Source organism: Silurus aristotelis (genome assembly GCF_946808225.1).
Source record: "Silurus aristotelis genome assembly, chromosome: 3".
Lineage (NCBI taxonomy): Eukaryota > Metazoa > Chordata > Actinopteri > Siluriformes > Siluridae > Silurus > Silurus aristotelis.
In genome coordinates this window covers 72501-84719 of record NC_139576.1, presented here as the reverse complement: position 1 = coordinate 84719, position 12219 = coordinate 72501, and the positions used below count along the sequence as shown (strand labels likewise).

Below are 12219 nucleotides of genomic sequence, written 5' to 3'. Positions count from 1 at the left end.
CGGGGGGGGGGGGGGGGGGGGGGGTCAGCAGGTGGTAATCACCAGTATTCGCACCTTTGCTGGTGCCGGCCCCCCAGCAGGTCAGGAAGGGGTATTGTGTGAATGATAATCATGGTCTCAGATACCTTTTGGTTAGAGATAGTCCTTGGGGCTTGCTGCTTCTCCCAGACTGATTAAATTATGTCTATGATTCTGATTGATACAACTGAAATTCTACATAACTACTTTTGTGAAATGTAAGCCGTTTTGCGGTTGAGCTTATTTTGATATAGCGTGGGGTGGAATCTGGGTTGAGGCAGTCTGTAATTCTTACAAGGTGTAACAGGTGTAATATAGATAATTGCCATTAAGAAATAAGTTATATTAGGGCAAAAGACACGTCTTAAACATTTAAAATGCTTAATAACTTCTTAGAGAACAATAAGATGATCGACTAAATTTTGACCACAAGTCTGAACACTTTCCAGTCGCACTTCTGTACACTGCTTTTCAATCTGCCTCACCGTCAGGAATGTAACTATCGTTCGTGTATATAAGGTTGAGGGTGTGGGCTGCACACCAGTGATGTGGAGAGAGAACATACCTTTCACTGTCATCACGTAAAACATCGTGCAATTCCGTAAATATCACCTCGTCTACATCATTCTCTGCTTCATCATCAGCTTCATCAACATTCTGAACGCTTTTAAAAAGTTCGCGCTTTTATCAGTGACCGTGGCAGTTTATCTTCCCACAAAAAGCAAATGAGCTGTGAATTTGCTCTCTGTTTCTGCTGCGATGGCATCATACATTTTAATTCTGAGCAGTCAATAGAGCTGCAGTGGTGGAAAGTCAGCAAAAGTTTTCTATATTTCTGTCTCCATTTCCATATATGCAACATTGCATAATGTTGCATATATTCAACATTATACACAAACACACACACATCTGTAGTGCTGTGCTTTGCATGCAGATGTTTTTTTTTTTTTTTTTAAGTGGTATTTTTTGCAGTTGACAAGAGCTTTTCACCAACACATAATCTACACTTAACGATTATTCCCTTTTTCCTCGACTATTTCAATATAATAAGAACACTTCCATCACAGTAATGTAATGCTCTGGTTTGCCATCTCCGCTTCTGACCAGCTTCTGTTCCCGCGGCTCACACGTGTGAGTGCGCGATTCTACGTGACTACATTTTTAATTCAGTATTGATTTTTTTATGCAAAATTATTTAACTGAAAAGTAACTCGCATCACTTTTTAAAAAAAGTAACTCAGATATTAATGTGTAAATTTATAAAGTAACACGCTACTTAACTCGTTACTCCAGAAAAGTAATATTATTATGTAACACACGTTACTTGTAACGCGTTACCCCCAACACTGGTGACATGTTTATCTATGCATAATCATTGCACATTATATTGTACATTACTATGTACTGCATACTGTTCTATCATGGTGTGGATGGAAAGAGAAATGGTGTAGGGGTGATTCTGAAGGAAGAGTACAGTAAGAGTGTAGTGGAGGTGAAGAGAGTTTCTGATAGGGTGATGAACGTGAGGATGGAAGTTAAAGGGGTGATGATAAATTTTGCTCCACAAGTGGGCTGTGAGATGGAGGAGAAGGAAAGATTCTGGAGTGAATTAGATGAAGTGGTAGAAGGTGTAGGAAAGAACGATTGGTGATTGGGGCAGACTTTAATGGGCATGTAGGTGAAGGGAACAGTGGTGATGAGGAGGTGATGGTAGGTATGGTTTTAAGGAGAGGAATGTGGAAGGGCAGATGGTGGTAGATTTTGCTAAAAGAATGAAAATGGCAGTGGTGAACAAGTATTTTAAGAAGAAGGAGGATCATAGGGTGACGTATAAGAGTGGAAAAAGGTGCACACAGGTGGACTATGTTCTATGTAGGAGATGCAACCTGAAGGAGATTGGAGACTGTAAGGTGTTGGCAGGGGACAGTGTAGCTAGACAGCATCGGATGGTCGTCTGTAGGATGGTTTTGGAGGTGAAGAAGAAGAGGAGAGTGAAGACTGAAAGAAGAATAAGATAGTGGAAACTGAAGGAGGTAGACTGTAGTGTGAGGTTCAGGGAAGAGGTCAGACAGAGGCTCGGTGGTGGTGAAGAGGTGAATAGGGATGTGTTGAAAGCCAAGGAAAAGGCATATGAGGAGCTGTATGAGAGGTTGGACACTGAGGAAGGAGAAAAGGATTTGTTGCGATTGGCCAGGCAGAGGAACCGAGCTGGGAAGGATGTGCTGCAAGTTAGAGCAATAAAGGATGGATATGGAAATGTGTTGACTAGTAAGTAGAGAGTGTGTTGAGAAGATGTAGGGAGTATTTTGAACAATTGATGAACGAGGAAAATTAGAGAGAGAGAAGGTTGGATGATGTGGAGTTGGTGAAGCAGGATGTAGATAGGATTAGTAAGGAGGAAGTGAGAGCAGCGATTAAGAGGATGAAGAGTGGAAAGTTGTTTGGACCAGATGACATAGCGGTAGAAGCATGGAGATGTTTAGGAGAGTTGCAGTGGAGTTTTTAACCAGATTGTTTAACAAGATTCTGGAAGGTTAGATAATGCCTGAGGAATGGAGAAGGAGTGTGCTGGTACTGATCTTCAAGAATAAGGGAGATGTGCAGACCTGCAGTAACTACAGGGGAATTAAGTTGATCAGTCACACCATGAAGTTATGGGAAAGAGTAGTGGAAGCCAGGCTGAGAGAAGAGGTGACCATCTGTGAGCAACACTATGGTTTCATGCTGAGGAAGAGCACCACAGACGCATTATTTGCTTTAATAATGTTGATGGAGAAGTATAGAGAAGATCAGAAGGAATTGCATTGTGTGTTTGTGGATTTAGTGAAAGCGTACGACAGGGTAGAGAGAGGAGTTGTGGTAATGTATGAGGAAGTCAGGTGTGTCAGAGAAGTATGTGAGGGTGGTGCAGGACATGTATGAGGACAGGTTCAAGTTGGAGGTTGGACTGCATCAAGGATCGGCCCTAAACCCTTTCCTGTTTGCAGTGGTAATGGACAGGTTGATGGACAAGGTCAGACAGGAGTCTCTCTGGACTATGATGTTTGCGGATTACCTGCTGGAGAGAAGGGGAATGAAAGTCAGTAGGAGTAAGACAGAGTACATGTGCGTAAATGAGAGGGAGGGCAGTGGAGGGGTGCGGTTGCAGGGAGAAGAGGTGGAGAAGGTGGTGGAGTTCAGGTATCTGGGGTTAACAGTGCAGAGTAATAAAGAGTGTGTTAGGGAAGTGAAGAAAAGAGTGCGGCCAGGGTGGAGTGGGTGGAGAAGAGTGACAGGAGTGATTTGTGATGGAAGAGTATCTGTAAGCATGAAAGGGAAAGTTTTTAGTCTGTGGTGACACCTGTATGGATTGGAGACAGTGGCATTGAGACAGGAGGCGGCACTGGAGGTAGCAGAGCTGAAGATGTTGAGATGTTCGTTGGGAGTGACAAGGATGGACAGGATTAGAAATTAGTTTATTAGAGGGACAGCGCATGTTGGACATTTTGGTGACAAGGTGAGGGACGCGAGATTGAGATGGTTTGGACATGTGCAGAGGATGGGACATGGTTCATGGATGTGGTGAGGGAAGACATGCAGGTAGTTGGTGTGAAAGAGGCCGATGTAAATGACGGGGGGGGGGGGGGGGGGATGGAGACGGATGATCTGCTGTGGCGACCCCTAATGGGAGCAGCCGAAAGAAGAAGACTATGTACTGTATACTGTATTTATTGAAAATAAGCCATTTATGCACTTCTGGAAAGATGCGAACTGCATTTAATTTGCTCTGTAAATGTACACTGCACAATGAATGTAATCTAATTCTCTTTCTAAAATGAAAATTGAATGACCAGAAGGAACAGGGACCCTAAAATGATCCGATCTTCCCATCACTACTAGACAGAGATGAGTGAATCTGAATTCATCCATATAAATAACACGATACTTTAAATGACTCAGGATTCATGAAAATTTTACTTCATTTACTCGGGTCACTTGAGTCCTTGGTTACCTTGCCACTAAAAAGAACAACAACAGCAACATATATAAATGCAAATTGTGAATTACACCATTTAGTGTACCAAGTTGTTGTTAGCAAGTAACTGTAGCAACAAGTAGTTGACTGATTTGCTCAGGAAACACAGAGACTCGTTTTTTCAGGTCCTATCTGTGACCTGGCTGATCTACTGTACGGGATTCAGCGAATCTGATGGACTCGTAGTGTGAAGAGAAAGTGTGTGTGTGTGTGTGTGTGTGTGTGTGTGTGTGTGTGTGTGTGTGTGTCTGATTCATTTGTACACGGACTCTGTGAATTCTAAGGATTCAGTAAGTGCCCTCTAGTGAGAATCCCAAATGACTCAAGTGACTCGTGAGACTCGGATCCGTTCACTGAGTGATTCAGAAGGATTTGATTCTGTAAACAGATTCGGATTTCTCATCTCGATCACTAGATAAATTCTGTCGGTGTAAGTCACATAAAAATGCTCATTTAATGTGTGACGTGTCTTCAGAAACACGTGACCGTCCACTCGAAGTTTTACTCACTCGTGCAGCAGGATGTCAGTGGGTTGCCAGGTATTAATTTCAGAGCAAATGATGATCATTTAACCCTAACACTAACCCTAACCCTAGAGTCCTATGTAACTATGTAACCCAGAGTAATTTATAAATAAATAAATAGTAGATCAGTAAGGGATACCTAATAAACAGGAAGGGGAAAATTAATTATTCAATTCGGGAAAAAACATTTATAATTGAATAAATATGTATTTTTTTTCATGTTCTGAATGTAAGAAATGTATATGGTTGTTATTGAGTGTTGTTTCTCCTTTAAGAGAGTGTGAGATATTGACCAATCAGGTGAGATGACTCATTACCGAGGAATGACAGACACAGCACAATTAAGAAGAGAAGAGGAGAAGAGAAGAGAAAAGAAGAGAAGAGGGGAATACTAGGGATTGTTGGAGATTTCGAAAAAAAAAACTAACCAAAAGAGAACAACCTGTTTGAGAATGAAAAAAACTAGAAGGAAATTCTAGTGAAATATTGGTTTAGTTTGAAGTGAATGTTTTTTTTTATTTCATTGGTTATGCTGGGGAGGTTTTGAGAATTTTGATGTATTTGGGAACGAATAATAATTGGAATAAGTTGTTACCACATGGAACACGATGGCGAGCCACCCAACAGACTGCTTTGTTTTCCTGGATTGGAAAAAAGGAAAAAAAAGAAAAAAGGAAAAAGATTGTGCAGGACGACAGATTGACCTGACATCGAACTCTTCGGTTGTTTTTCCTCACTGGTTTGTGGAATATTCTCTCTGGCCTGAACTGTTCCTCTAACATCACTCTGGTAAGGACGAACTGTTTGTTTTGAATCGAGAGACTGGTATTCAAAAGAAAAGAAATCTATCGAATTTATGCATCACAATTGTTTCATTTATTAATTGTTAAATTGTGTTGCATTATTGTTTATTCCAATTGATTGCTCAGTACAGTTTAAGGTTAAGGGTCATTGTGATTATTGGCGGTTTTTCATGTGTTATCCATTATTTTTTTTGCGCATACATTGGTAAATTGAGGGTTAGGGTTTAGGTTTAGGGTTTAGGTTAGGGTTAGGATTAGGTTAGGGGAAATAGCCGCAGCTCTAGTCACCATGCCAAAATCCGAGTGGGGTTAGGGTTAGGGTTAGGGTTGGGTTTAGGGTTAGGGGTTGGGGTTAGGTTTTAGGGTTAGGGATTTGGGGTTATGGTTAGGGGTTGGGGTTAGGGTTAAGGTTGGGTTTAGGGTTAGGGTTTAGGGTTAGGGATTAGGGTTAGTGTTAAGGTTAGGTTTAGGGTTAAGGGTTAAGGGTTAGGGTTAGGGGTTAGGGTTAGGGTTAGGGAGGGGTTGGGGTTAGGGTTAGGGTTAGGGAGGGGTTGGGGTTGGGGTTAGGGTTAGGGCTATGGATTGGTAAGGAAACTCAGATATAGACAAACCCGGAGCCCACGTTGTGCACTGGCCTACTCCAAGTCACTAAGCACTCACATTCCATCTCCGCTGCTGGTGATAAGTGGCAGGAAAATTGCCCTTTTATCGTGCGTTTTTTTCTTTCTTTGTTTTTCGGATGAGAAGTGGACATTTGCCCATTTTCTCTTTTTCTTGCTAGTAATCCATTCCCTTTTTGTCCTTTTAAATGGAGGGTGTATTCCCTTTTTCATTTTAGCCAGTGACTTTTGATTTTGTTCATTAAAGCAGGATAATTGCCCTTTTATAAATCCCCATGACGTCATTTAATGGTAAGTCTGTTGCAACGTTTCAGTTTATTTAGACCTTCATCAGGGTTCATCACCTACCATTTTCTTTTCCTTTTTCCATTTTCCAAAACTGGCTTCACATTTTCCCATGTTGGCTTCAATCCCTTTTCACAAGATGCTCTGTTTTCTAAGTGATTGGGTCCTCGCTATTTAGCGCTTAGCCCACTAGCTTCCTTTCTCAGTTTTTTTCTTCTTCTCTTTCTTACTTTTATTCAGGTAGTTGAGAAAAACAAAATTTGTCAGATGGCACCCCCAAATGGCATTGGTTAAAATGGCACCCCCAAACTCAGTGCTCATTTAACATTCCATTTTTTTTTTGGAGATTATTTTTCTAATAATGGCCAATCATGCCATGAAATTAGAACTATTGGCACCCCCAACCAGCACTGCTCAAAAACATTGGCACCCCCATACTCAGTGCTGTTCCAAACTCTCTCATCAGGTAAGTTATCCAGTTTTATGAGTCATTGTTGTTTGTTTTCTAGTTTTTTTTGGTCCATCATCAGGCTTAGACTCTCCATTTTCTTTTCCTTTTTCCAAACTGGCTTTACTTTTCCCCATCATTTTCTTTTCCGTTTTCAAACTGGCTTGACTTTTCCCCATTCTGGCTTTTAAACTTCCTTCAAGCTGCTCTGTTTTCCAAGTGATTGGGCCTCTGCTATTTAACACTTGGCACCACGGCTTCCTTTCTAAGTATTTCTCTTTTTCCCTCTTATTTACGCGCAATAATTTCTTTTCCTTTTTCCTAAACTGGCTTTACTCTTCAGGAAATATGCAGGAGTGGGTGTAGGCGCAGCAACTCGGGGTGGCACGGGCTGGGTTAGGTTAGGGGAAATAGCCGTAGCTCCAGGGACCATGCCAAAATCCGAGTGGGGATTAGGGGTGGAATAGGGTTAGGGTTAAGGGAAATAGCCGCAGCTCCAGGCACCATGCCAATATCCGAGTGGGGATTAGGGGTGGAATAGGGTTAGGGTTGGGTTTAGGGGTTGGGTTTAGGGTTAGGTTTTAGGGTTAGGGATTTGGGGTTATGGGTTGGGATTAGGGTTATTGTTAGGTTTTAGGGTTAGGGGTTAAGGTTAGGGGTTAGGTTAGGGGAAATAGCCGCAGCTCCAGGTACCATGCCAAAATCCGAGTGGGGATTAGGGGTGGAATAGGGTTAGGGTTAGGGTTAGGGGTTGGGGTTAGGGGTTAGGGTTAGGGTTGGGGTTGGGGTTAGGGTTAGGTTAGGGGAAATAGACGCAGCTCCAGGAACCATGTCAAAATCCGAGTGGGATTTAGGGTTGGGTTTAGGGTTAGGGTTAAGGGTTAGGGGTTAGGGTTAGGGAGGGGTTGGGGTTAGGGTTAGGGCGGGGTTGGGGTTAGGGTTAGGGAGGGGGCGGGGTTGGGGTTAGGGTTAGGGAGGGGTTAGGGTTAGGGTTAGAGTTAGGGTTAGGGTTAGGGTTAGGGTTGGGGTTAAGGTTAGCGGTTAGGTTTAGGGTTAAGGTTAGGATTAAGGGTTAGGGATAGAAATTGGGGGTTAGGGTTAGGATTAGGATTTAGGATTAGGGTTAGGGTTAGGGTTAGGGTTAGGGTTTAGGGTTAGGGTTAGGGTTGGGTTAGGGTTAGGGTTAGGGTTAGGGTTTGGGTTAGGATTAGGGTTAGGGTGAGGGTTAAGGGTTAGGGTTAGGGTTAGGGTTGGGGTTAAGGTTAGCGGTTAGGTTTAGGGTTAAGGTTAGGATTAAGGGTTAGGGATAGAAATTGGGGGTTAGGGTTAGGATTTAGGATTAGGGTTAGAAATTAGGGTTAGGGATAGAGATTAGGGTTAAGGTTAGGTTTTAGGGTTAGGGCTAGAAATTAGGGTAAGGGTTAGGATTTAGGGTTAGGATTAGGATTTATGGTTAGGGCTAGAAATTAGAGTTAGGGTTAGAGTTAAGGGTTAAGGTTAGGTTTTAGGGTTAGGGTTAGAAATTAGGGTTAGGATTAGGATTTAGGGTTAGGGATAGAAATTAGGGTTAGGGATAGAAATTAGGGTTAGGGATAGAAATTAGGGTTAAGGTTAGGTTTTAGAGTTAGGGATAGAAATTAGGGTTAGGGTTGGGGTTAGGTTTTAGGGATAGGATTTAGGGTTAGGGCTAGAAATTAGGATTAGGGTTAGGGATAGAAATTAGGGTTAAGGTTAGGTTTTAGGGTTAGGGTTAGGGACAGAAATTAGGGTTAAGGTTAGGTTTTAGGGTTAGGGTTAGGGATAGAAATTAGGGTTAAGTTTAGGGTTAGGGTTGGGGTTAGGTTTTGGGGTTAGGGTTAGAAGTTAGGGTTAGGTTTTAGGGTTAGGCCTAGAAATTAGGATTAGGGATAGAAATAAAGGTTAAGGTTAGGTTTTAGGGTTAGGGATAGAAATTAGGGTTAGGTTTAGGGTTAGGGTTGGGTTTAGGTTTTGGGGTTAGGATTAGGATGTAGGGTTATGGTTAGAAATTAGGGTTAGGGATAGAAATTAAGGTTAAGGTTAGGATTAGGTTAAGGTTAGGGTTAGGGTTGTGGTTAGGGATACAATTCAGGGTTAGGGTTAGGTTAGGTTTAGGTTAAGGTTAGGGCTTAGGGTTAGGGATAGGAATTAGGGTTAGGATTTAGGGTTAGGGATAGAAATTAGGGTTAGGGTTAGGTTTAGAGTCAGAGGAAGGTGCTAACCTGTTTGCACAGGCCATCAATGCCCCCTAAGAATATTTTATTCACCTCTCATTGAGGCCTTGGGGATAAGCAGTACTTAATTTCTGAATCCAAATTCTCTCTGCTCTTTTCCTCAGGGGTACAGACCATTGTGGGTTTGCCTGTAGGACCATGACCCTGAGAGCTTCCCATCCATGCTCCCGGAAGTGATTGACCAGGTGAGTATCCATTTGTTTTCCTTTTAATATGTTGTGTTTGTGTTGTGTCATCCTGATCAAGATGGTGTTGCCCGTCTCTCCAACATATTGGGCTCCACATTGATTACAGGAAATGAGGTAAACACAATTTTTGCTGTGCACTGTACTTGAGCGATGAGTGGTGAAGACTTCCTTGGTAAATTTGTTTTGAATGTGTTGTTTTTGTTCCATGTATTGTCCCTGATGTTTAGGTTTTCCCTGCTGGAGAGGATTGAGTTTGGCCCTGACCAAATAGTCTTGCAGGTTTTTGCTTTTCCTGAAAGCTGCAATGACTTTGTGGTCTCTGAATCTTGGTGTTTGTCCCAATATTTGCATAAAATTGGACCTTATCTCCCTGATGAGCTTCACAGAGACAGAGGAATATGTCAGGACGAGCGGCACGCTGGTGCCTTCCGCCCGGGTTCCTATTGTGAGGTAGGATTTAAAAATCCTCCTCAAAAAGGACCTTTTATAACCTCTGTTCCTGAGTGCTCTAAAGAGGATTCGTGTCGCTTCCATGAAGTCCCGTTCTCGGGTACATATGCGACGAAACCTCAGGAGTTGTGATTTCACCAGGCCAGAGTAAGTGTGTTTAGGGTGAAAGCTCTCCTTGTGCAGTAGAGCGTGTGTGTCTGTTTCCTTAAAGAATACCTTGATGTCCAATTTGTGTGTGGAACTGAAATCCGGGCCTTTGTATGTCGTGGTGTCCAAAAAATCCACCGAGAGCTGACTAATGGAGGATTTCAGTTTTATGGATGGGTTATGGTTGTTAAGTGTTGTTAAAAACTCATCAAACTCCCTCTCTGTGTGTGTCCAAACTCCCCAAATATCATCAAGATATCTAAAATAATAAAGAGGCCGTTTATGGCACCGGGATAGGGCCGAGGTCTCCCATTCTGCCATAAATATGTTGGCGTAGGCCGGAGCAAACTTCTTCCCCATCGCTGTTCCCTTAATCTGAAGGAAGAATTCCCCATTGAACTCAAAGTCGTTCCTCTTTAGATTTATTTCTAACAACTGGATGAGTTCTTTATCAGGCCTGGATCTGTCCGGGTATTTTTGAAAAATATTTTTTATGGCCTGTATTCCTTCCTGGATGTCGATATTTGTGTAAAGGCTGTCAATGTCCATAGTGAACAGGACAGCCTCTTGGGGAATTTCAAGTCCTTTAACTTTCTGAATAAAGTCATATGTGTCTTTTAAATAGCTAGGGTGGCCCGTGGAAAGGGGATTTAAATAAAAGTCCAGGAATTCGGCCGTATAGTACGTTTCGCTTCCGCAATCCGACACTATAGGCCTTCCTGGAGGAATTTCGTGGGGTTTGCTCCATTTGGCCGGATCTTTGTGTATTTTAGGGAGCATGTAGAATCTCCTGCTCCTGGGCTCTGTGTCACCCAAGAGATAGGACTTCTGTTTGGCATTTATGTGCTTTTTTGTATACAAGACTTGGACTATTTCCTTGACTAGGGGTACAGTGTCCGGGTAGATGGGTTTGTCTAATTTTTTGTAATAAATTTTATCCTGTAATTGTCTGTACCCTTCCCACAGATATTGCTCACGGTCCATAATAACTGTTGCACTGCCCTTGTCAGCTGGTTTGATGATAATATTTTGGTTATTTTTTAACTCTTCAAGAGCACTGATTTCCTCAGGAGTGAGGTTAAGTTGTTCCCAATATGGTCTGCAGTGTCTCTTGAAGGATCTAAGGTCTGTATCGAACAACGTGAGAAGATCAGTGGGCAGTTTATCCATGGGTGGGACCCAGTCTGATTTAGGTGTGAAAGGTGGGGGAGTTTGATCTGCGTCATTTTGAAAATAGGATGCCAATTTTAGTCTTCGGTGGTATTGTTGCAGATCATATCGCATTTGCCTCCCGCTATATTGTCTGTTAATTTTCCATGCCGGAATAAAGGTTAGGCCTCTATTAAGCAGGCTAAATTGTGGTCGAGTGATCTTGGCTTTTTTGGCCAAAACAACCACATTTTTGTTCCCCTCCTGTGCATGCAGGCTTATGGGGAGATTTAATTTAAATGTTGAAGCCAATGTTCCAGCATTTTTCCGGCTGTATTAACTGTCCAGTGAATATTGTCACTTTCAGTGTGGAACTCTGATCTGGGCAGGGCCGGAATATGATTTAGGTTGGCAGTGATGTAACCACTCAGGAGGTTTAGTTGTGTTTGCTCCTTTGTTGGGAGCATTCCTGAATAGTTCAGTTCTGGAACCCAAATCTGCGCAAGCGGAAATTTTTCTTTCGCCGCTCTTAAAGACGCCTGCATTTGTTTAATTGCAGTGTCTTTAGCGTTTTGAGTCCGACTGTTAATGCCCAGCGCTAAAATGAAATGCTCTACGTCATTGGAGACCGGAATTTTATTAATAACGGCCTCCATGTGTCTGAACGTGGCCCCCGGATAGCTTTCTATTTGGAGGTCTGGGTTCTTAAAGGGGGGAATCCTGGAGAGGTTGGAATCCCCAATGACCAGGTATTTCTTACGGACAGTCAGTTTCCACTCTATCATTTTTCTGGGCGTGTTTATGTGCCTATTTGGAACACCCTCACTGGAGTCACATGGTGTTGCAGAAGGCACCTTGAGCTCCATATTAATACGGGCCTGTGTGGCTGTTCTAAGGCTGCCGATTTTTTCTGGGCTTAGGGTCACCCTTTGTGAGCTGCCGTCATTATTCTGCTCGCACTCTCCCTGGTCCTCGATAATAACGAGTTCCTCTTCCCATCTAACACAGGGATTGGAACTCGGGCAAGGAGTGCGTTGTGCTTTTGGGGAGGCAGGAGGATCTAGGGCGATTTCGGACTGACTGTCCGAATCTTCTTCCCTATAAGGCGACCAATCGTTTGGTGGATCTGTCATGGTGGAAGTGGTTCTGGAAGATTTTGGTTCTGGTTGGGTGGACAGATCTGGTAGGGAGTGTGCCTCGGCCTCGGCATGCACCGAGGCCTGCACCGCGATGGCACCGTCAGCTGCTTCAGGTGATAGAGAAGAAGCAGCAGGGACACTTTGCGTCTCTGCTTCCTCTCTCGCCTCCTCCACATCAGCA

At 43.0% G+C, this 12219-nt stretch overlaps 2 long non-coding RNA genes across 2 annotated transcripts in view; both read left to right on the top strand.

The window, feature by feature from the left end:
- Positions 1–5845: 5845 nt before the first annotated feature.
- LOC310724135 lies at positions 5846–6924 on the top strand. Its single transcript, XR_014532969.1, has 3 exons — positions 5846–5881; positions 5934–6735; positions 6775–6924. It is a non-coding gene; the product is annotated as an uncharacterized lncRNA (long non-coding RNA).
- Positions 6925–7024: 100 nt separating this feature from the next.
- Positions 7025–12219, top strand: part of LOC310724134 — a 22932-nt gene continuing 17737 nt past the window's right edge. The window contains exons 1-2 of the long non-coding RNA XR_014532968.1: positions 7025–7113; positions 7377–7434. This is a non-coding gene — a long non-coding RNA (uncharacterized lncRNA). The remainder of the gene's footprint in view (positions 7114–7376; positions 7435–12219) is intronic.